Raw genomic sequence first — 26,584 nt, 5'->3', positions numbered from 1 at the left:
GGCGCACTGGTTTTTCCTACTAATGGCGCATTACCAGTGCGCCATTAGTAGCACGCCACTAGTACATCTTACTAATGGCGCACCACAGGTGCGCCATTAGTATCTGGTATACTAATGGCACACCAACTAGTGCGCCATTAGTATGTAATAGCATGCGCCATTAGTGTGCCTCCCGGGGGGCCATACATAAGCATGGCTTTGTCATACTAATGGCGCATTCTCTGTTGATGCGCTATTAGTATCCTTTGGCATACTAATGGTGCACCTGGTGGTGATGCGCCATTAGTATGAATATTTGGTTTTTTTTCCTTTTCTGATTTTTGCGCGGGTTACAAAATATATTATTAGACATAATATAAAATATATTATTAGACAGAATATAGACAGCAGCACACAGCAACATCAGATTCATCGAAAACAATAGAAGATTAGTCTCCGAATACAATTCATCATATTAGTCTCCGAATTCAAAAGACCGAACAAAGATAAAACATTACAAGTCTCAAGACCATGAGTATCGAGTTTGTCGGAAGTAATACTAATCCTAACAAGTCCTACTAATCATCATCATACAACTTCTACTCGTTATTCATAACAAGTCATACGATCATCATCTTGATAGTCTTCGAACCAACCCTACTTAATTGTTCTTAGCACATGATCATCAGTATTTGACAGGACCTAAATACCCTATTTAAGCTAAAATAGCATAAAACAATATAGACCCTGACTCTCCATTATGGAGAATGGAGAACATCCTGTCTCCAATTCTTGCGCTTTGCTTCCTTTTGCTTCCAAAAAGCTCCTTACGACTGTCCATACATTTTTTCCATCCTTTGATTTTCATGTCTCCACTTCTTTTAGAAATCTCGTATGGACAGTTGAGATTCGTAGGACGACCTGGCTGTATGTTCAAAACATTAACACTACCTTTCAGATACATCATATGAGGCACACAATTCTCTAGGATTATCTGTTGAAAAACATAGTAATAACTTCATAGTTAGCAATGATGTACTAGTTTTAGAAGTATGCAAAAGATGCACGGATGTCGTAATAGTAAAAATCTTACCAGGGTATCTCCATGGTAGTTACCGTAGTTGAACACATGCACTAGTGGCACGTATTTACCATAATGTTGAGGAGTTTGATTGTAGATATTGTAATTCTCAATGTCAGTACAAAATCCGACCAAATGATTTTTCTCCTTGTAAGTTGTTAATTCGGAGCCATCGGTGTAGTGGGTTTTGTCTACCATCTCCCGCACATTCTTTGAACAATAAAAATAAGCTGTCAATGGAAATAAGATGTCAACTATTTTGAAATAAACAATATAAATTAGCTAATAACTATGTTTGAGAAACTCACATAGCGGTAGAACTGGAGGCGTATCAACAAGGACCCAAATTTCCATATTGTCTTGGTTGATGTCAGGATTACCAAGATCCATGGTGATAAGCATACCCTCATCAAAACCATACATCTTGCAAAATGCTTCCCAATTTTTGCAACCAAAATGGGTTACGCTCTCAGAATTATATAGATTTACTTCAAAGTCCACATCATGATGAGTCCTTGGGTGAATTTTCTTTGTTTCAGAAATTTCATGGTCTTCAAAATCCATCCTCTCCAAGACATAGCGTCTTGCATGGCATGGGATAAGCTATACTCGAATTGTAAAAGATGAAAATTACATGTTGAAATAGTTGAAGTCATGCTTAATTATGAAAATAACACTTGTCGTCGTTGTGTACCGTTTCAACTTCGAAGGTCTCCTCGAGCTTAATGCTGAAGCACCGATCATCGTCCAGGTGAGGCATGTCGCACAGACCTCGATTGTCGTGGCACCAGTCGCACTCCGCCGGGATACTTTCGTCGTCTGATGATGATGACGACATATCCTGGGACAGCTCCCAGAATTGCTTGCCGCCCGAACCACCGGCCTCATCGTTGTGGGCTGTGTTTCGCTCTAAATAGGAAAAAAAGTTTGGTCAAAAAGTTGGTTATTGTCAAGGAACAAGATCATGGTCTCATCATTTAGGGTTTGTCGACACCGAGGCACCCTAAAAGCCTAAGCTTTCATCATTTAGGGTTTGTCGACGCCGAGGCACCCTAAAATCCTAAGCGTACATCATTTAGGTTCTCATCGACACCGAGGCATCCGGGGCAGCCAAGTTAAGTTTTCATCATTTAGGGTTTATCGATGCCGAGGCACCCTAGGTTGGGCCTAATCACTTGGCACTAATCACTTGGCTCTATTGCCACCTATGGTTTAATACAGCAAGAATAAAGGGGCAGTTGATCCTACTTAATTAAGTACTAAGATACCCTGTGTTGGGGAACGTAGTAATTTCAAAAAAATTCCTACGCACACGCAAGATCATGTGATGCATAGCAACGAGATGGGAGAGTGTTGTCTACGTACCCAACACAGACCGACTGCGGAAGCGCTGACACGACGTAGAGGAAGTAGTCGTACGTCTTCACGATCCAACCGATCAAGCACCGAAACTACGGCACCTCCGAGTTCGAGCACACGTTCAGCTCGATGACGATCCCCGGACTCCGATCCAGTAAAGTGTCGGGGAAGAGTTCCGTCAGCACGACGGCGTGGTGACGATCTTAATGCACTACAGCAGCAGGGCTTCGCCTAAACTCCGCTACAGTATTATCGAGGAATATGGTGGCTGGGGGCACCGCACACGGCTAAGGAATAGATCACGTGGATCAACTTGTGTGTTTCTGGGGTGCCTCTACCTCAGTATATAAAGGAGTAGAGTGGGGAGGCTGGCCGGCCAAGCTTGGCGCACCAGGAGAGTCCTACTCCCTCTGGGAGTAGGATTCCCCCCCCCCCAATCCTAGTTGGAATAGGATTCGCGGAGGGGGAAAAGAGGAGGAGGGGGCCGGCCACCTCTCCTAGTCCTAATAGGACTAGGGGAAGGGGGAGGCGCGCAGCCCATCTAGGGCAGCCCCTTCTCTTTTCCACTAAGGCCCACTATGGCCCATATAGCTCCCGGGGAGTTCCGGTAACCCTCCCGGTATTCCGGTAAAATCCCGATTTCACCCGGAACACTTCCGATATCCAAACATAGGCTTCCAATATATCAATCTTTATGTCTCAACCATTTCGAGACTCCTCGTCATGTCCGTGATCACATCCGGGACTCCGAACAACCTTCGGTACATCAAAATGCATAAACTCATAATATACCTGTCATCGTAACCTTAAGCGTGCGGACCCTACGGGTTCGAGAACGATGTAGACATGACCGAGACCCGTCTCCGGTCAATAACCAATAGCGGGACCTGGATGCCCATATTGGATCCTACATATTCTACGAAGATCTTTTATCGGTCAGACCGCATAACAACATACGTTGTTCCCTTTGTCATCGGTATGTTACTTGCCCGAGATTCGATCGTCGGTATCTAATACCTAGTTCAATCTCGTTATCGGCAAGTCTCTTTACTCGTTCTGTAATACATCATCTCGCAACTAAATCATTAGTTGCAATGCTTGCAAGGCTTATGTGATGTGCATTACCGAGAGGGCCCAGAGATACCTCTCCGACATCGGAGTGACAAATCCTAATCTCGAAATATGCCAACCCAACATCTACCTTTGGAGACACCTGTAATGCTCCTTTATAATCACCCAGTTACGTTGTGACGTTTGGTAGCACCCAAAGTGTTCCTCCAGTAAACGGGAGTTGCATAATCTCATAGTCATAGGAACATGTATAAGTCATGAAGAAAAGCATTAGCAACATACTAAACGATCGGGTGCTAAGCTAATGGAATGGGTCATGTCAATCAGATCATTCAACTAATGGTGTGACCTCGTTAATCAAATAACAACTCCTTTGTCTATGGTTAGGAAACATAACCATCTTTGATTAACGAGCTAGTCTAGTAGAGGCATACTAGTGACACTCTGTTTGTCTATGTATTCACACATGTATTATGTTTCCGGTTAATACAATTCTAGCATGAATAATAAACATTTATCATGATATAAGGAAATAAATAATAACTTTATTATTGCCTCTATGGCATATTTCCTTCAGTCTCCCACTTGCACTAGAGTCAATAATCTAGATTACACTGTAATGATTCTAACACCCATGGAGCTTTGGTGCTGATCATGTTTTGCTCGTGGAAGAGGCTTAGTCAATGGGTCTGCAACATTCAGATCCGTATGTATCTTGCAAATCTCTATGTCTCCCACCTGGACTAGATCCCGGATGGAATTGAAGCGTCTCTTGATGTGTTTGGTCCTTTTGTGAAATCTGGATTCCTTTGCCAAGGCAATTGCACCAGTATTGTCACAAAAGATTTTCATTGGACCCGATGCACTAGGTATGACACCTAGATCAGATATGAACTCCTTCATCCAGACTCCTTCGTTCGCTGCTTCCGAAGCAGCTATGTACTCCGCTTCACATGTAGATCCCGCTACGATGCTTTGTTTAGAACTGCACCAACTGACAGCTCCACCGTTTAATGTAAACACGTATCCGGTTTGCGATTTAGAATCATCCGGATCAGTGTCAGAGCTTGCATCAACGTAACCTTTTACGGTGAGCTCTTTGTCACCTCCATATACGAGAAACATATCCTTAGTCCTTTTCAGGTATTTCAGGATGTTCTTGACCGCTGTCCAGTGATCCACTCCTGGATTACTTTGGTACCTCCCTGCTAAACTTATAGCAAGGCACACATCAGGTCTAGTACACAGCATTGCATACATGATAGATCCTATGGCTGATGCATAGGGAACATCTTTCATATTCTCTCTATCTTCTGAAGTGGTCGGGCATTGAGTCTTACTTAACTTCACACCTTGTAGCACAGGCAAGAACCCTTTCTTTGCTTGATCCATTTTGAACTTCTTCAAAATTTTGTCAAGGTATGTGCTTTGTGAAAGTCCAATTAAGCGTCTTGATCTATCTCTATAGATCTTAATGCCTAATATGTAAGCAGCTTCACCGAGGTCTTTCATTGAAAAACTTTTGTTCAAGTATTCCTTTATGCTATCCAGAAATTCTATATCATTTCCAATCAACAATATGTCATCCACATATAATATCAGAAATGCTACAGAGATCCCACTCACTTTCTTGTAAATACAGGCTTCTCCGAAAGTCTGTATAAAACCAAATGCTTTGATCACACTATCAAAACGTTTATTCCAACTCCAAGAGGCTTGCACCAGTCCATAAATGGATCGCTGGAGCTTGCACACTTTGTTAGCTCCCTTTGGATCGACAAAACCTTCCAGTTGCATCATATACAACTCTTCTTCCAGAAATCCATTCAGGAATGCAGTTTTGACATCCATCTGCCAAATTTCATAATCATAAAATGCGGCAATTGCTAACATGATTCGGATGGACTTAAGCATCGCTACGGGTGAGAAGGTCTCATCGTAGTCAATCCCTTGAACTTGCCGAAAACCTTTCGCGACAAGTCGAGCTTTGTAGACAGTAACATTACCATCAGCGTCAGTCTTCTTCTTGAAGATCCATTTATTCTCAATTGCTTGCCGATCATCGGGCAAGTCAACCAAAGTCCATACTTTGTTCTCATACATGGATCCCATCTCAGATTTCATGGCTTCAAGCCACTTTGCGGAATCTGGGCTCACCATCGCTTCTTCATAGTTCGTAGGTTCATCATGATCTAGTAGCATGACTTCCAGAACAGGATTACCGTACCACTCTGGTGCGGATCTTACTCTGGTTGATCTACGAGGTTCAGTAGTATCTTGATCTGAAGTTTCATGATCATTATCATTAGCTTCCTCACTAACTGGTGTAGGTGTCACTGAAACAGTTTTCTGTGATGTACTACTTTCCAGTAAGGGAGCAGGTACAGTTACCTCGTCAAGTTCTACTTTCCTCCCACTCACTTCTTTCGAGAGAAACTCCTTCTCTAGAAACGATCCATTCTTAGCAACGAATGTCTTGCCTTCGGATCTGTGATAGAAGGTGTACCCAACAGTCTCCTTTGGGTATCCTATGAAGACACATTTCTCCGATTTGGGTTCGAGCTTATCAGGTTGAAGTTTTTTCACATAAGCATCGCAGCCCCAAACTTTAAGAAACGACAACTTTGGTTTCTTGCCAAACCACAGTTCATAAGGCGTCGTCTCAACGGATTTTGATGGTGCCCTATTTAACGTGAATGCGGCCGTCTCTAAAGCATAACCCCAAAACGATAGTGGTAAATCAGTAAGACACATCATAGATCGCACCATATCCAGTAAAGTACGATTACGACGTTCGGACACACCATTACGCTGTGGTGTTCCGGGTGGCGTGAGTTGCGAAACTATTCCACAATTTTTCAAATGTACACCAAACTCGTAACTCAAATATTCTCCTCCACGATCAGATCGCAGAAACTTTATTTTCTTGTTACGATGATTTTCAACTTCACTCTGAAATTCTTTGAACTTTTCAAATGTTTCAGACTTATGTTTCATTAAGTAGATATACCCATATCTGCTTAAATCATCTGTGAAGGTGAGAAAATAACGATATCCGCCACGAGCCTCAATATTCATCGGACCACATACATCGGTATGTATGATTTCCAACAAATCTGTTGCTCTCTCCATAGTACCGGAGAACGGTGTTTTAGTCATCTTGCCCATGAGGCACGGTTCACAAGTACCAAGTGATTCATAATCAAGTGGTTCCAAAAGTCCATCAGTATGCAGTTTCTTCATGCGCTTTATACCGATATGACCTAAACGACAGTGCCACAAATAAGTTGCACTTTCATTATCAACTCTGCATCTTTTGGCTTCAACATTATGAATATGTGTATTACTACTATCGAGATTCAATAAGAATAGACCACTCTTCAAGGGTGCATGACCATAAAAGATATTACTCATATAAATAGAACAACCATTATTCTCTGATTTAAATGAATAACCGTCTCGCATTAAACAAGATCCAGATATAATGTTTATGCTCAACGCTGGCACCAAATAACAATTATTTAGGTCTAATATTAATCCCGAAGGTAGATGTAGAGGTAGCATGCCGACCGCGATCACATCGACTTTGGAACCGTTTCCCAGGCGCATCGTCACCTCGTCCTTTGCCAGTGCCCGTTTATTCCGTAGTCCCTGTTTCGAGTTGCAAATATTAGCAACAGAACCAGTATCAAATACCGAGGTGCTACTGCGAGCTCTAGTAAGGTACACATCAATAACATGTATATCACATATACCTTTGTTCACCTTGCCATCCTTCTTATCCGCCAAATACTTGGGGCAGTTCCGCTTCCAGTGACCAGTCTGCTTGCAGTAGAAGCACTCAGTTTCAGGCTTAGGTCCAGACTTGGGTTTCTTCTCCTGAGCAGCAACTTGCTTGCTGTTCTTCTTGAAGTTCCCCTTCTTCTTCCCTTTGCCCTTTTTCTTGAAACTAGTGGTTTTGTTAACCATCAACACTTGATGCTCCTTTTTGATTTCTACCTCCGCAGCTTTCAGCATTGCGAAGAGCTCGGGAATAGTCTTGTTCATCCCTTGCATATTATAGTTCATCACGAAGCTCTTGTAGCTTGGTGGCAGTGATTGGAGAATTCTGTCAATGAAGCAATCATCTGGAAGATTAACTCCCAATTGAATCAAGTGATTATTATACCCAGACATTTTGAGTATATGCTCACTGACAGAACTGTTCTCTTCCATCTTGCAGCTATAGAACTTATTGGAGACTTCATATCTCTCAATCCGGGCATTTGCTTGAAATATTAACTTCAACTCCTGAAACATCTCATATGCTCCATGACGTTCAAAACGTCGTTGAAGTCCCGATTCTAAGCCGTAAAGCATGGCACACTGAACTATCGAGTAGTCATCAGCTTTGCTCTGCCAGACGTTCATAACATCTGGTGTTGCTCCAGCAGCAGGCCTGGCACCCAGCGGTGCTTCCAGGACGTAATTCTTCTGTGCAGCAATGAGGATAATCCTCAAGTTACGGACCCAGTCCGTGTAATTGCTACCATCATCTTTCAACTTTGCTTTCTCAAGGAACGCATTAAAATTCAACGGAACAACAGCACGAGCCAGCTATCTACAATCAACATAAACAAGCAAGATACTATCAGGGACTAATTCATGATAATTTTAAGTTCAATTAATCAGATTACTTAAGAACTCCCACTTAGATAGACATCCCTCTAATCTTCTAAGTGATTACGTGATCCAAATCAACTAAACCATAACCGATCATCACGTGAGATGGAGTAGTTTTCAATGGTGAACATCGTTATGTTGATCATATCTACTATATGATTCACGCTCGACCTTTCGGTCTCCGTGTTCCGAGGCCATATCTGCATATGCTAGGCTCGTCAAGTTTAACCTGAGTATTCTGCGTGTGCAAAACTGGCTTGCACCCGTTGTAGATGGACGTAGAGCTTATCACACCCGATCATCACGTGGTGTCTGGGCACGACGAAATTTGGCAACGGTGCATACTCAGGGATAACACTTCTTGATAATTTAGTGAGAGATCATCTTATAATGCTACCGTCAATCAAAGCAAGATAAGATGCATAAAAAGATAAACATCACATGCAATCAATATAAGTGATATGATATGGCCATCATCATCTTGTGCTTGTGATCTCCATCTCCGAAGCACCGTCATGATCACCGTCGTCACCGGCGCGACACCTTGATCTCCATCGTAGCATCGTTGTCGTCTCACCAATCTTATCCTTCCACGACTATCACTACCATTTAGTAATAAAGTAAAGCATTACATCGCGATTGCATTGCATACAATAAAGCGACAACCATATGGCTCCTGCCAGTTGCCGATAACTCGGTTACAAAACATGATCATCTCATACAATAAAATTCAGCATCATGCTTTGACCATATCACATCACAACATGCCCTGCAAAAACAAGTTAGACGTCCTCTACTTTGTTGTTGCAAGTTTTACGTGGCTGCTACGGGCTTAAGCAAGAACCAATCTCACCTACGCATCAAAACCACAACGATAGTTTGTCAAATAGACTCCATTTTAACCTTCGCAAGGACCGGGCATAGCCATACTTGGTTCAACTAAAGTTGGAGAGACAGTCGCCCGCAAGCCATCTGTGTGCAAAGCACGTCGAGGGAACCGGTCTCGCGTAAGCGTACGCGTAAGGTTGGTCTGGGTCGTCTCGTCCAACAATGTCGCCGAACCAAAGTATGGCATGCTGGTAGGCAGTATGACTTATATCGCCCACAACTCACTTGTGTTCTACTCGTGCATATAACATCAACATAAATAACCTAGGCTCGGATGCCACTGATGGGGAACGTAGTAATTTCAAAAAATTTCCTACGCACACGCAAGATCATGTGATGCATAGGAACGAGATGGGAGAGTGTTGTCTACGTACCCAATGCAGACCGACTGCGGAAGCGCTGACACGACGTAGAGGAAGTAGTCGTACGTCTTCACGATCCAACCGATCAAGCACCGAAACTACGGCACCTCCGAGTTCGAGCACACGTTCAGCTCGATGACGATCCCCGGACTCCGATCCAGCAAAGTGTCGGGGAAGAGTTCCGTCAGCACGACGGCGTGGTGACGATCTTGATGCACTACAGCAGCAGGGCTTCGCCTAAACTCCGCTACAGTATTATCGAGGAATATGGTGGCTGGGGGCACCGCACACGGCTAAGGAATAGATCACGTGGATCAACTTGTGTGTTTCTGGGGTGCCTCTACCTCAGTATATAAAGGAGTAGAGGGGGGGAGGCTGGCCGGCCAAGCTTGGCGCGCCAGGAGAGTCCTACTCCCTCTGGGAGTAGGATTCCCCCCCCCCCAATCCTAGTTGGAATAGGATTCGCGGAGGGGGAAAAGAGGAGGAGGGGGCCGGCCACCTCTCCTAGTCTTAATAGGACTAGGGGAAGGGGGAGGCGCGCAGCCCATCTAGGGAAGCCCCTTCTCTTTTCCACTAAGGCCCACTATGGCCCATATAGCTCCCGGGGGGTTCCGGTAACCATCCCGGTATTCCGGTAAAATCCCGATTTCACCCGGAACACTTCCGATATCCAAACATAGGCTTCCAATATATCAATCTTTATGTCTCGACCATTTCGAGACTCCTCATCATGTCCGTGATCACATCCGGGACTCCGAACAACCTTCGGTACATCAAAATGCATAAACTCATAATATACCTGTCATCGTAACCTTAAGCGTGCGGACCCTACGGGTTTGAGAACGATGTAGACATGACCGAGACCCGTCTCCAGTCAATAACCAATAGCAGGACCTGGATGCCCATATTGGCTCCTACATATTCTACGAAGATCTTTTATCGGTCAGACCGCATAACAACATACGTTGTTCCCTTTGTCATCGGTATGTTACTTGCCCGAGATTCGATCGTCGGTATCTAATACCTAGTTCAATCTCGTTACCGGCAAGTCTCTTTACTTGTTCTGTAATACATCATCTCGCAACTAACTCATTAGTTGCAATGCTTGCAAGGCTTATGTGATGTGCATTACCGAGAGGGCCCAGAGATACCTCTCCGACAATCGGAGTGACAAATCCTAATCTCGAAATACGCCAACCCAACATCTACCTTTGGAGACACATGTAATGCTCCTTTATAATCACCCAGTTACGTTGTGACGTTTGGTAGCACCCAAAGTGTTCCTGCGGTAAACGGGAGTTGCATAATCTCATAGTCATAGGAACATGTATAAGTCATGAAGAAAAGCATTAGCAACATACTAAATGATCGGGTGCTAAGCTAATGGAATGGGTCATGTCAATCAGATCATTCAACTAATGATGTGACCTCGTTAATCAAATAACAACTCCTTTGTCTATGGTTAGGAAACATAACCATCTTTGATTAACGAGCTAGTCTAGTAGAGGCATACTAGTGACACTCTGTTTGTCTATGTATTCACACATGTATTATGTTTCCGGTTAATACAATTCTAGCATGAATAATAAACATTTATCATGATATAAGGAAATAAATAATAACTTTATTGTTGCCTCTAGGGCATATTTCCTTCACCCCGGCCCATGCATTAGTAGCAAGTACCTCATATGTCCGATTTTTAGCAAAGTCATGCTAAAATTCATGGAAAATTTCAGCATGACCTTTGCTGAAAATAGGACATATGGAGTACCCGAATTTGCCGGAACGGAAGTTAATCGACATTCCGGCAAACTCAAGGGCCTCTCGGGGTACCTGCAAAATCATCACGACACGAAGGGCCTCTCAAGGGCCTAAAGCAGCAGCGGCGTCTCCCATGACCCCATTTTTTTGCTAAATTTCTTTGAGCAACAATCAGAGCAGAAAATTCAGCATATTTCTATACAGCAGCACTCTAAAGATGAAGAACAGTTCTACAGCAGCCCATCTTTGATCATCATCTTTGCATCTCTTTCTCAATGTGATCACAAGTAATTCAGAGGCATCACAAGTAATTCAGAGCATCACAAGGCATTAGTAGTTCAGTACATGAACAAGTTTTACAAAGCACATCAATATGTTACAGCAAACAAAAGTTCTGAAATTTGTGTGCCTAACTGAATTTTTAGTAACCGAATAAACTGAATTTTCAAAACTGCAAGAAGCAATTAAAAAAAATCCTCTCATCTCATATGAGAAGTGTTAATCCTAAGACTAATAGTTTGTTGTCCCTGTCCATTTGTCCCTCCCCAACTAGATACTAGAGTAGCACTGTTGATGCCCTGTTCTTGCTGAACTTTATGACAGTATGTACAACAACTTATCCTAAATGTGGCTAGAACTGCAGATTTACAAATTGAAGGACACAAACTCAAGCAAGCTTCCTGAACAATACCCTGATAGAAAACATAGGACAATCAATGAATTTATATAACCAGTAAGAACAAGGGGATGATTTTAGCAAGTTAAGTGCAGCTCTAGCACCTGTGCATGAAATGTATCATGTATCAAACCATCAATTAGCTGCTGAAAAACATAAATGTACCATGTGAACATATAATACCTTCACGAGCGAACTCAATGAGTGTGAACCAACAGAGTGTGGGTCACCACAGATTGTGTAGTCAAAAACCTTCAGGACAGAGTGAAAATAGTTACAATATGCTTGCAAGTAATTTGAGGAGGGAACTACACTACACAAGAACTAAACTTTGGTTAACTAAATGCATTAGCTACTAAGATGTCCAGATTAACAAACTACAGTGCACAAATCTCCTGTCATCATCAGTAAGTTCACAAATCTGATTAGGTAATGTTCCACTGTGTAGTTCACAAACTATAGTTCACAAATCTGATTAGGTAATTTGATTAGGCCCCCCACGCTTCTGCAAACCAGCCTAGTGTTCCAACCAGTGAGAGACTTGAGTAATAACTTAGTCAATAATATACTATTCTTAAACATCAACCACAAGATAACTGTAATCTTAAGAGGTACTTTAATAAACCATAATTTTCTAAAATGACATCTAACTTGCAAAGCTTTGATCATCAGGTACATTGATCTAATGGTAAATTCACCACATGTAGTTAAAGTCCACACGCACTTATCTCTCTCCTCACTTTGAACCACGTCCTCACAGAGATATTGCACTGCTGCTCAGCCAAATCACCCAACCTCCTCCTAATTTTGACATTATCCCAACAACCCCCAATCACCTCTGCAACAGTAATATTAAAACTGGTGTTAGCATTATACAATCTATGGAACTTACTACACAGTGGAACATTACCTAATCCATCATGGAGATTTGTGCACTGTAGTTTGTGCACAAATCTCCTGTCATCATCAGTAAGTTCACAAATCTGTCATCATCAGTAAGTTCACAGTGGAACATCATCTACAGTGCACAAATCTGAACCTAGGAACCTAGGAACACAAGAGAGGGAGGAAGGAGGAATGAGGAGAGGTACCTGGGCGGGAGGACGGCGGCAGCGGCTGGAGGACGGCGTCGTCGACGAACTCGAGGGAGGGGGCACCGGATGCTCCTCTCGTTGATTGGGGAGGGGAGGGGCTGGAGGCAAACCCTAGACGCCAAGCGCACGAGTGCTGCAGCTAGGTGGAGTAACATCTGCCGGAGACAACGGAGCAGGTGGTCGGCGTCGTGGTTGGTGAGGAGCAGGTGGCCGGTGTCGTGGTTGGTGAGGAGAGCGCGAGGAAGAGCGCCCCGTGCGTGATGAGGAGGCGCGGCGTCGGCGTCGTGGGTCGGGAGGCGGCGCACGTAGGGGGAGGCGGCGCTCGAGGGGGAGGAAGGGGAGAGGGAGACGGCGGGGGCGCGTGGGCGGCTGCGGCGCCGTGGGTTGGGGCAGCGGCGGCGGCGCGGTGGAGGGAGGGATGAGGGAGGGAGCGGCGCGGTGGAGGGATAGGAAGGACGAAGTTTCTGGCAAGGGCAGTAGGTGGAGTGGGGGGGTTCTAATGGCGCACCTCCCCTCGGTGCGCCATAAGTACGACTATTCTAATGGCGCACCTCCCCTCGGTGCGCCATTAGAATTTTGTTTTAATCTAGCCCACTAACCATATCTACAGCCTAACCCTATCTACAACAGAACCCACCCACTAGCTCGACTGGTCAGCACGCAGCACACACACTAGGAGGTCTTGGGTTTGATTCCTAGGCTCCCCAATATTTTTTTATGCATTTTAAATGTTGTTTTTGATATTTATTTGTGTTTAAATATGTTCAAACTTGTTTAAATCATAACAGTAATATTTTTTTATAAAAATAGTAATACTTTTTTAAAAAATATGTTCAAATTTGTTACTTGAAAATATCATCGGCGGCGGCGGTGGAGCGGGGGAGGGTGCGGGGGGTGCCCGTTGGCGGCGGTGGAGCGGGGGTGGGTGCGGGGGGCCGGGTGCTCATCGGCGGCGGTGGAGCGGGGGAGGGTTGCGGTGGGTCGTCGGCGGCGGTGGAGCTAGCGGGGGAGGGTGCGGGTGGGATCGAGATGGAGGGGGATCGAGATCGAGATGGAGGGGGAATCGAGATCGAGATGGAGGGGGATACTAATGGAGCACCGTGTAATAGTGCGCCATTACTAGTTTAAACTAGTAATGGCGCACCATTAGTAGTTTGCAAAAAAAGAATAAGAAAAAAATTACAGTAATGGCGCACTCTCTGCCTGGTGCGCCTAGTAATGGCGCATTGTCGACCTGATGCGCCATTAGTATGTATGGAAAAATGGAAAAAAAATTAATACTGGTGGCGCACCCTGTTTCTGGTGCGCCATTAGTGTCTTCCACACTAATGGCGCATCACCAACAGGTGCGCCATTAGTATATAGTAGTGGCGCACTACTTCCCTGGTGCGCCATTAGTATCAATCATATCTATAGCCCTTTTCCTAGTAGTGTGAAGCTCAACGGCGCGGGTTCAAATGCAACATAACATCATTTTTTGTAGACTTTTACAAAAGGAAAAAAATGAGAAATGGGCTGGCCCATGGCGGAGCGGGGGGTGTGCGCCCTGTACCGTTAAAGCTGCGAAATCACTAATTAAGGAGTACTCGTTGTAAGGAACACTCCATTTTCCCTGGTCGCGACAAGTGGTGCATATGCAGCGCGCCACGTGACTCTCACGAAAGCACAACCGTGTCTCTCGTGAAAGCAAAACCGTGACTCTCGTGAAAGAAAAAACAAACAGAAAACGCGTATTTTTTTTCCTTTCCGAGAGGCACGGCCGTGACTTTCGCGTATGCACAACCGTACCTCTCGCGGAAGCAAAGCCGTGACTCTCACGAAAGAAAAAAAACAGAAAACGCGTTTTGTTTTTCCCTTTTCGAGAGGCACGGCCGTGACTTTCGCGAAAGCACAACCGTGCCTCTCGCGAAAGCAAAACCATGACTCTCCCGAAAGCAAAACCGTGACTCTCGCGAAAGAAAAAAAAACAGAAAACGCGTTTTTTTCGTTTCGGAAAGGCACGGCCGTGACTCTCGCTAAAGCACAACCGTGCCTCTCGCGGAAGAAAAACTGTGACTTTCGCGAAAGGAAAAAATGCGTTTTTTCACACAAAAAAATTAGATTTTTTATCGAAAAGCTAAGAAAGACCGGGGGAAAACCAAAACGTCGAAAAACCAAAAAAACCCGTTTAAAAAGCCGAAAACCCGTGCAGAAAAATAAAATAAAAAATCCGAAAGGAGCGTCCAGAGCGCGACACGTGACGAATGGCTGAGAGCGCGCCAAGTGGCATTGATCATTACGAGGCTCGCGAAGGAGCGCTCGTTAACTAATTGCTCCCTTAAAGCTGTAACGGGCACTTAGAGCGCCGTTTAGCATTTGCCACGATCCCCTGCCTCCCTGTAGCAGGAGGTTGGGGGTGAGTGGGGTGTGGGCTGGGCCTAATTCACGAATGCACTAGGGCTCAGTACCAATACTCATTCTTTGTTCTTCTTTTTCTATTCTATTTTTTAATTTTTTACTGATTTCAATTTAATTTGTCCAGTAAATGAGCTTTGCTATATATGTAACTTGGCACATAAATGCTATGCAAAAATCTAAGACCACACACAAGGTTTTACATCATTCAGAAATGTATTTGTTTATTTTAAAGAGGCCAAAATAATTGTTGTTGGACCATTATTAATTTCCTAGGAATTTATCTGTGAGGCAAATGATGTTGGTTTCTACATGAACATTCCTTAGTGAATATTTGCAACCCAACGAACATTTTTATTTTACTTTTTTTTGAAGAAAATAATTTGACATGCATTTTGAATTTGAATTTGAATTTGATTTGAAAAAAGTGATGATTAGCAAAATAATTGTGATGACTTGGCAGTCATTAGCAGGAATTTACTGTAGCATGATTATCGAGGTGTTATGGACAATGGGCGATGGATGAAAGGGTTACAACGTATGCATACTGATGCCCAGATCGAGCAGTTTGTCAGGCTTTGGGGGGAGGTGCAGAATGTGACGTTGTCCAACAACAGAGATTGCATCAGTTGGGACTTAACTGCAAATGCTGCATACTCTGCTTATGAAATTCAGTTTGCAGCTAGGATTGTAGTGCCGGGTTTGGACCGGGTGTGGAGGTGCAAGATGGAAGGAAAGGTCAAGTTTTATTTGTGGCTGCTCCTGCAAAATAGGAACTGGACGGCGGATCGTATGCGAGCGAGAGGATTGCCACATAATTCCATGTGCTGGCTATGTGATCAGCAGGAGGAAACCGCGGAACACCTAACTCTGTCATGCTGCTATGCAAAGGAGGTTTGGTTCCAGTTCAGCAGAACAAGCAGCGCAATGTACAATGCTATTTCGTCGGCGCCCTCGATTGGGGAGTTGTAGTTCAGGCTGTATTCTGCAAAGGATGAAAAAAAGAAAGTATATGAGGATATCACTTTGGCTGCGTATATCGCGTGGAATCTGTGGGAAGAGCGAAACCGGAGGGATTTTGACCAGAAGGAGCGGACGGCCATCTCTCTGGCTGATTTCATCAAGGAGGAGGTCAATTTATTCTGGGAGGCAACTAAGAGGACCTATGTAGTATAGATGTGAGATATCCCGTGATGTGTTGTTTTCATGTTTTTCTGAGTGCGTGGGAATGGTGTCTGAGTTAGGCTCAAGTGGTTTTGTAATGACTTCTCTTTCTTCTATAATGCAAAGGCGGAGCTCCTGATGCTCGCGTCAAAAAAAGAAAGAACGGGACGGTACATGCGGACTTAGAAGGGAACAATTGGATCAAGGCCTTCGCAAAGGTTTGCATGATCTAGTGAATCAGTGATAGTGGAATTGGTCATGCTATGGGATTGGGTCTTGCAGTTCCAGCTCCACCTTGATCGGGGTTTTTACCATCGCATGGAAATGGACAACAAACAGTGTTTATAACTCGGATGCAAATCCATGGCTCCATGTTGAAATTTCAATCTTCCAAGATGTGGACCGCCCACGTTGAGCCTACTTAAGTGCAAGTTCTTTGCATGGCTTGTGCTCCATGACAGAATCCTCATGGACGAAAGACTCGGTGTTCATGGATGGCCGCATGACCCCACTTGTCAGCCTTGTCTCCATGAGGAAGAGACCGCAACCCATCATTGCCAAGATTATCCTTCGAGTTGCTGCCTGGAACATGTCATGGTTTGGATTGGTGAGCCCCTTCCGTACGTCCCCCATCCGGTTGCCAAATGTGGGTATTTTATCTCAGTTGTGGGATAATATGATTTCATCCGAGAGTAGTGGTATCAGGAAGCGTCATAGTGTCCCTCTTTTGGTCTATATGAATGGGCAGTGCTTTTGCTGGTTTCGCAAAACCAAAATTCAAATACATGGGGCAGTTGCAAAATGCACGGAAGGAGTATTAATATTGTCATCCCAACTAGTGTAAGTATTAGTTGTGGACCAAAGCAAGAATCGAACCTCGGGGCATTTAAGCCAGTATGAAGCGAACGCAATACCACCATGCTATGAAAGCAGCATACCGCCAGCATTCAGTTTGCAACATATTACAAGTTCGTCTTTTTTTCTCCTACTAGCTTCTGAGGAACATGCTCTTGCACCGTCAATTTTTCAAGAGGGGCATCACCGCTCCACACTGAATGACGGTGCACAGCTTTTCACGCACCACAAGACTCCGTGTACTACTTGCAAAGCACCTACGACACTAGAAAAGTAGGCAGGGTTAAAATGAATGTTATCAAAAAGCTGGAGCTGATGCCACCTTCCAGACCAAACAAATTCCAGAACTATAGTTAACTAAAAGACAAGACATGGTCAAAAACTTCGCAAGTACACATCTCACAGGTCCTCTGTGCATTAGATGAGCAGCACAGGCGCACAACCTCATAGTGGGGAATCACTCCAAGTTGCTTGCTGCCAAAAAAGGGAAGAACGGAACTCCATGTTGTACCCCTGAACTCACTCGGTTGCATTAGATGAGCCGCACAGGCGCATAGCCGCATAAGGCCTTGTTTGGTGGAGGAGGTTTGGAGGGGAATATCCTCGCAGGGTTCAAAATCCCCAGAAATCCTTGTCAGCCCATTTGACACGTAAGGATTGAGCAGGCCAATCCTCTCCGATCTCCACGAATCCCTCTCAATCCATGTGGTACAGAAAACCCTCCAAGGCACCCATGGAACTGGACACTTGCTTTGCTGCTGCTGTTGTAGGAGGTTTAACCAAATAGAGAAGTTTATAAGGGGGGAGGGATTAGTGGCGAATTGAGGGGATTGGGTGGAAGAGAGGGATTAACCAAATCCCCTCAGATCCCCCTCCACTCCGGGGCTGCAAAACCTCCCCTGTCAAACGAGGCCTAAAGGGGATTTAAACTATCCATAATGAAATCTCTCGAGACGGGTCCAACACCAGATAGGTGCTTCAGACTCCAACCCAAGCACTGGCTGTCCAGACTCCAGAGGTGCTTCAGAATTTGAACTTTCAGAAAAACTTCCGTAAGAGAAACTTGCAGACAACTCGCACCGCCTTGTTTATCCAGTGGTGCATTTTACATGCAAACAAACAGTGAACCATCACCTTCAATTGATTATGATTCAGTCAGAGCAATCACATGGAGATACCGTATGATGTTATCCATCGATCTCAACGGCACCGTTGCTGACAGAAACCACAGAGTGCAACTCCGACAATCCAGAAACTTTCCATACCAATAGGCAGCTAAACAGAGGAACACATAAGCAAGATTAAAGCAAAACAAGTAAGCCTTATACCCTTTCCTATCAACAGTTTGTAACAAATACAGAGATCGTAGGTTCCAACTGCTGACAAAATACAAAACAAGAAAATCCCCCCCCCCCCCCCCCCCCCAAAAAAAAAATAATTTCACAGGAATAAGAGCAATGGCTGACATTGACCAGGACACTGAATTTTCCTACTCCAAGCCCACTGTTGCGGTGAGACAAGAATGGTAAAAATCAGTGCAGGTCACAAGAAGAAATTGGATTCAGAACAATGATAAAACAATGTAGAATCTTACCCACGAGCAACCTGGATATTTTTAAGAAACATGAAGGTGGGGGTGTGCAGCTCATTACGAAGATTGTGATATTGTAATAGCAATGTAGAAAGTTTGTCATTGTTATGCAGTCGAAGAAAAAAAAGTTCGAACATTAATCCCGTCACATTTATTAAATTGAGATGGTTGGTAGTTCATTAGCAGTTGAACAATATTGGCCAACATAATTTGCAAATTATCTTCCTCTCTCTGTTCTATTAGCATCTTCTACAAAAATGCGGAGGATCCATACGATAGGATTTGGCGTTTGCTCATTCTGTGGTACCAACACAAATCATCCTGGTGTTAACTGGCTCATTGTGGGTTGCTGAGTTAGCGTGAAATAACAATGTTCATGGAAGTCGATACATTATGTAAATGCAGTCACATAAGAATTGGCTAATTTAGCATCGCGTCACGTGCTTTAGGGTTGTAAATCTTAGGAAGGGCGACCAGATCTGAAATGCCACCATCCTATCCTTGCAGAAGATGCAAAAGTCTTATGCAAGTTATTTGAAGACACACACAATAGAGAAAGCACGACATAAAACTCTGGATGCCAACAAAAGGAATCCCAACCAATAACTAGGTGACGACTTGAGGATGTCTCATTGCCACTGCCCTTTAAATGGCAGTTTCGGCCCCTCTTCACCCGCAATGCACGCAAGCGCACTCATTTACAAACACAACAACCTACTACCACCCCTCTCCCACCAACACCATATGCCATTATAAAGGTCCAAGGAGTTTGACATGTAGACTAGTTCATAGCTATTTTGATTTATCTTATGCTATAGTAGGGCGGTTGCCTATGAGTTTTGATTGATCTCATAGTTTTGGATTAATTTTATCACATATTCACTCGCCTTTTTTTTAGTTTTGTTGAGCATCGGTAGCTTGATTTTAGTGTATGTAGCTGGCTCTGGATCCATTTACTTAAATTAATTTTTATTATTAGTGAGGTTGTCATCTCGGTGAGCTCATGTGAGATGTGGAAGAAACGGCCAAAACTGACAAAAACTGAAAGTCGAACATAACTAGGTGTTGGAGGCATCCGGGAATATTTATGAGCTAGTTTGTGAGTCTCCTCAAGCAGAAGCCTATCACCTTGCAAAACACTAGGAGCAACAGAGCAAAAGAGTAGACAAAGAGACCATTATCCAAATGCTTATGGGCAGAACGTGTAAAATTGTTGTTTTTTCCAGCAACAACATTTTGACATAGTTTGTTCGCACATCGCCAATAATACAGGGTTCAAAATCTTGGACCACTTTGCAGAAAGGCTTCTCAAATTCCGAAATTACCCAGGTCCATCCAAGAAGCAGCACATAACGAATACATGTAGGACATGTGGAAACTTAGCCAAAAAAATTAACCCGAACAAAACTCATACTCCAAAATACAGAGACAGGTCCGAATTGCTGCGGCCAAAGATAAAGGGGATACAAGCTTGTCTCAACTCTCAAAGTCTCCCGGAAATCTCTGGGAGTCCCATCTGATCGATAAGGAATAGTAGTACTCCTACTCCAGTACACTTGTCTCAAGTCTCCAATTGACTGATTACAAAGATACTGCATCCTCAGCAAACATCACAGTCTCCAATTGCTGCTGCCAAAGGGAGGAATCAGAGGGAGGGGTTGCTCCAAAACACAGCCACACAAGAAAGAGTGACAACAATATGCAGCTAACAGATTGGACTAAAAGCATGCAGCACATGTCGCAGGAGAATCATATACAGAACGACAATCTCATCCTTAAGCAGGCAGACATCTCCACGGTAAGGTAGTAGTAGTACTGCATCTTCAGACTTTTGTTCAGATGCAGAAAAAAGAGGAATCAGGCTGCTGCTGTCACCCTCGTATATCACACAAAGATGGATTCAGGGACCCAACTCCAGGTGCACAACCACAACAGGCAAGCACCAAATGGTTCAGATTTTGAAGCAAGCAGTGACAAAAGAACTTTCAGAAAACGTCATGTAAACAACTTTTAGAATGCTTCCATCGAGGATCAATTGCTCTGCACGACAACTTCAACTGAGAAAGCTCCCCCCGTGTCGCTGCCCCAGGCGACACCGGGGGCGACCCGCCTCCTCCCGAAGCTCACTCCTCCGCCTCTCCGCTCGCCGCCGCTGCCGCCGGCCCGTGCGCCGCGGTGGCGGCGGCCCCCCTGCTACCAAAGGTGCCAGGGGAGGTCCGGTCTGCTGGTGGCGCTGGGAGTCGTCGGGTGCTTCTGGGGTGGTGGCCGGCGGCTCGCCGGCGCGGGATGCCGGGGCGGCGGCCCCGGGAGGTGGTGGTCGCGATCTGTTGCCCGCAGGTGGTGGCTGGTGGGAGCGGGCCTTGGGCGGCGCAGCGGTGGAGGCGTCGTTCGCGCGGCGCGTTGGATCTCGATCCAGTTTTTGCGGGCGGGCGCCTCTGGTGCATGGCTGCGCGGGTCCTCATGCGGGGTGGCGGCGCCAGGTCGTCGCCGCTTCGCTCTCTTGGAGCTTGGGGTGCGTGAAGGAAGCCGGGACGGCGGCCCCGGGCTGAGGGGAACGGCGGTTTGGCCGTGGTGGCGGCCGGATTTGGCTCTGCCATCGGATCCCCGTCCGGTGGTAGCCCCGGCGTGTGCGCTGGCATGTCACTCGCGGCATGAGGTGCTGCTGTGGCTTCCGGCGCGGTTGAGAGATGCGGCGGTAGCTGCACCATGAGGTGGAGCCGGTGGACGTCGACAATGGTTATTGTGTGCTGTGCAGTGCTTTGGATCTGCTCGAATTTGAAGGTGTGGAGGAGCTTCGGGCGAAAGTCCAGCGCTGACTTTGGGTCGGTGCCGGCAACGGCGGCGCCATGGCGTCGTTTCCTTTCTTGAAGGCGTTGCCGTGAAGCTCCATTACACGACTCTCCAGGAGAAATCCCTAGCTTCGGATGGTCAAAGCGGGCGATGACGGCGGCTATGTCGTTTCCTTCTTTGGGGCATCGCCTTGGAGAGTCAACATACTGCAGTTTGCACGGATCTCTTCGTCGTCAGGGACAGTGGACGTCGGAGCGGCGGCTCCGGGTGGTTTCCGATTGTGCGCCGAGATGGCGATCTCGGGAACAATGTGAGTGGTAGCTCTATGTGGTGGGGCTCTATCTCGACATTGGTTGGGTGGCATCCTTGTCCCGCTTGGGCGGTAGGGGTGTCGGCTCAGTCGATGCGCCCCAGAGGGGGCGATCTGACTTTACGTCGGGGCGGCAGCTCCGGATGTGGTGCGACGTTCGTGGTCTGCGAGCGGTTGCCCTGAGCAGCGTGGGCTGCGGGCAGCTGGGTTGTGCGGCGTTGCTGCTCGGGGGGAGCGGTGGTATGTCAGGGCGGCGGCCCCGAAAGGCGGTGCCGGTTGATTGCGCTGGGCGCGACGGAGCGTGGATGTCGGGGCGGCGGCCCCGAGAGAATCACTGTGGCGTCCAGACTCGATGGTGGGAGCGATGTCGGCAGCGCGACAATGGTTGCGGTAGTCGGCTCTTCTTCGGCGTGTTCACGGTATTGCCTCGGTTTGTTTGTTGCTGTGGAGTCGAAACTGCGATGGCGGGGCCCTGTGGTGTACGATGACTGGCAGCAGGTGGTCCGTTCGGCGATTTTCCGTGGCGCCAGCCGTGTCTGGTTTTGTTTTTCTGAGTTCTCCGTCAAAATCGGAGCTGCGTTGTCTGGCTGTAGGTCGACATATCGTCGGATAGGGTGGGCTTTGCCCTGTGTGTTTCAGTCTTTGGGTGTTGGCTTGGCCCTTGTTGTTTTGATTTTTGTCTAATTTTTTCGTAATTAACTGAGCAATTCTTTTCTACTTAATTAATAGATGAGGTAATTTTTGCCTCCGTTTCGAATGCTTCCATCACTTGGCACAGCAGTGCATCCACGAAGAGACACAAGTCAAGATCAGAAAGTACTACTTAACAGAATCCTACTGAGATCCGAAAGAAAACTTCGGAGAAGAGGAACTGCTGACAAACAGATGACCAGAATACGAGTATATAGCAAAAAACTATCATATTACAGGCTATCATTACAAAAAAACTACCGCTTTTTTTTAATTTTTCAAAAAGCTATCACAAATTTGGCTGGCTATTCCAAAAAACCCAAATTGCTGAAGCGTTAAGTTCTAACCGCGTTTATGACAGAGGGGGTCCACTCGTCAGGTTACCGTTATATTGGACCGTTAGTTGACCGTTATGACATGTGGAACCCACATGTCGGTCCCTCCAAAAAATAAAGAGCAAACCGGCCCCTGTAAGTTTTGTAAAAAAGCAATCGGGTCCTTGTTAGTTTCAAAAAAAAGCAATCGGATCCCTGTGCTCCCGTCCGCCTTTGCCATGGCCGGAAGTTGCTGTGTGCTGCTGCTGCTCGCCGGCGCTGCTCCCGGCCGCCGCTGCGTGCCGCTCGCAGCTGCTGCTCCACACCGCCGCCGCGTGCCCGCCCGTTGAAGAGGACCACAGGCGGCCACCACAAGCTGCATGACGGCGCGCTGGCGAGTCTGCACGGAGCCGGACACTTCGAGCGGCACCGCGCGCACCTGCAGCACGCCCGTTCCTGCAGCGCACATGGTCATTGCTGCATGCCGGCGGGGATGTCGTCGTCGGCGGCGTTGCTGCATGCCAGTGGGGATGGCGCGGCGGTGGCTTTGCTGCATGCCAATGTGGATGGCGGCGGCGGCTCGTCCATGGAGCAGGGAGGACGAGGAAAGGAGGGCTGGAGGTGTGGGGCGCCTCTCGGGATGGCGGCGGCGTTCACCGGCGAGCACGCACAGTGAGGCAGAGGTCAACCCGCTCTATCGGGGTACTCTCTTCCCTCTGGTGGCTGGAGGTGGGAGGAGAGGTTGACCCTGACTTGTGGGCTCAACAGTAAACTTAACAGTCAACAAACGGTCAAATGATTTTTCTCCTGACACGTGGACCCTCCCTGTCATAAACCTGATCAAGACTTAACCATTGGATCATTAGTGTTTTTTGGAACAGCCAACTAAAATTGTGGTAGCATTTTGAAAAATTAAAAAAAGCGATAGTTTTTTGTAGCGATAGCATGTAATGTGGTAGTTTTTTGCTATACACTCCCAGAATACTGCATCTTCCTGAGAGCTAGAACATTTGCTGCCACACGTTAGAGGTCAAAAGCACTACTGATCACAAGGACGAATTGTATCCAGAACGAGAATCAAGACTGTACAAGAACATCCATCGACGAAACAGAAGGTCGTGGTATCATTCCACTTCAACCAAACATTTCATTCAGGGTTCCACCACAATGTTTGTTTGTTCATCTCGCGGGCTACGATTCTGACTTCTAAGGGAGGTGCTTGCTGAGGATGTGATACTTGCGGGTTGTTTAGGCGCCGTTTTTCTTCAGATCACAAGAAAGAATTGAGAAATCAAGACAATGCATAATCTTATCCGTCAATTGATTGAGGGACTCGGGCCCTCTCGCTCACGTGGGGCTGGCACGGGCCGGCGCCCCCTGGCCGGACGCCACGGCGGGTGGTGGCGGCGCCTCGGCGACTTCGCTCCCCCGCGGCAGGAGGCCTCGCGATCTGGTGCGTCGCGGTCGCCAGGGACGGCGGCGGCGTGACCGGATCGGGCCGCGGCGGCGCGGCCTGATCTATGCCCACGCGTGGGCCTTGATCGCTGGTCTGCCGTCGGCACGATGACGGGTGCGACTCGTCGGCAGCTGGGCAGATTCTCGGAATTCTACCCTTGTCTGATCCTTGACAGCGCGGGCATCTTCGAGGGAAACCCTAGATCTCCTTGTGATCGAGCGATGACGGCGATTTTGCGTCTTAGTCCCTCTTTAGGGCATCGTTTTCGAGTTTACTCCGGTTGAAGGGGCCAGCGACGTCGGTGGCGCACGTCTAGTGGAGCAACTGCCGATGAAAATCGCGCCAACTACGGTCATGGCGGACGATGACGGCGTCTTAGATGTCGTTCCCTTGTCGAGGCATCGTCATTGCAGTCTGCATCATCAGGCTCGGGATGCTCCGGGGGAAACCCTAGATCTGGGTCTTCCGGATCGGACGATGATGGCGTTTTATCGCTTTCCCTCCTGGGGGCATCGTTTTGGAGCAAGTGATGGCTAGGGGGATGGTGGAGCGGTACTCCATCTCACACATTGATGGCGGCGAAGATCGGCGGCATGACGCTGTGGAGGCTCGGCGTCCGATGCGCGGAGATGGACTCGTGCAGGAGGAGGTAGCTATCTAACGTCATGGTGACGTCGATGGCAGAGTGGCCAGACAAGGTAGAAGTCTCAATATGATCTGAAGACGGACCTGTGGAAGTTGGCGGCGACGACACACGAGTGCGTCTGACCGGATTGTGCCCCAGACCCGGTATGTGGCTCGGCTGGGGCTTCCGGCTTTTGATGTTAGGCTTAGGTGAGTGGTTTGGGTAGTGGCCCAGCTAGTATCCCTTCATCATATGGATAGGAGTAGTGACATATGTTGCCAAGATGATGGATTCAGGTATATTGTTTGTAATATCTTGTAAGGTCATCGAGAATAATCAATAAAGTGGCCGTATGCATCTTCCAGATGCAGAGACCGGGGGTCATCCTCCTTTTCTAAAAAAATAATGGACAAATCAAACAAATCATGGAAGAGGAGATGGCGCATACTCATTCAGACTGCATCTAGACTTCAGGATTCCACCACACAAATTCAGAAACTCTCGGCCAAAAACCTATTTTGTCTTGCGTCTTGTGTTCGGGTTGTAAATCTTAGGAAGGAGATTACCTCTTTTTTTTGGCGAAACCCTTCCCTTCCCGCTCCGCAACCCGCAAGGCGGCCGGCGAGGGCCCCCAGATCCTCCTGCCGCGAGCCTCCCCTCCTCCTCCCTCCTCCCTCTCCGCCGCCAGGGGGCGTGGCCGGGCGAAGCCCGAACGGCGGCGGCGGCGGCGGCGGGGCCTGTTCCTCCCCCGGCGCGACGGGGTGGCGCGGGCCGCTTCTTCCGGTGCGGGCGCGGGGCACCGCGGCGTGGCGGCGCGTGGCCTCCTAGTGGGCGTGGCGTGGCGTGGCCGGCTGCGTGGTGGAGCGCGCCTTGCCGCGGTGGCCGGATCCGTCTGGCAGGCGGCATGGGCGACGGCTGGGGTCCGGCTTCGGGCACCCGGCGGCTGCGTTGGTTCCTCTCCGTCGCAGGCGTGCGGTGGTGGTGTAGCTCGGCTGGTGGCGGCCGGCGGTGCGCGTGGAGGTGGTGCTTCCACTTGGCGGCCCTCTGTGCGGGGAGGCAGGGAACGGCTTGGACAGGGGCGGTGGCACCGACGGCGTGCCGGCTGCAGCGCGAAGTGTTGGGGAACGTAGTAATTTCAAAAAATTTCCTACGCACACGCAAGATCATGGTGATGCTGAAGGAAATATGCCCTAGAGGCAATAATAAAGTTATTATTTATTTCCTTATATCATGATAAATGTTTATTATTCATGCTAGAATTGTATTAACCGGAAACATAATACATGTGTGAATACATAGACAAACAAAGTGTCACTAGTATGCCTCTACTTGACTAGCTCGTTAATCAAAGATGGTTATGTTTCCTAACCATGGACAAAGAGTTGTTATTTGATTAACGGGATCACATCATTAGTTGAATGATCTGATTGACATGACCCATTCCATTAGCTTAGCACCCGAT

The sequence above is a fragment of the Triticum urartu genome, chromosome 5A (assembly GCF_056163025.1).
Source record: "Triticum urartu cultivar PI428250 chromosome 5A, HENAU_Tu73, whole genome shotgun sequence".
In the NCBI taxonomy this organism is placed as follows: domain Eukaryota; kingdom Viridiplantae; phylum Streptophyta; class Magnoliopsida; order Poales; family Poaceae; genus Triticum; species Triticum urartu.
This window is presented reverse-complemented; position numbering follows the sequence as displayed.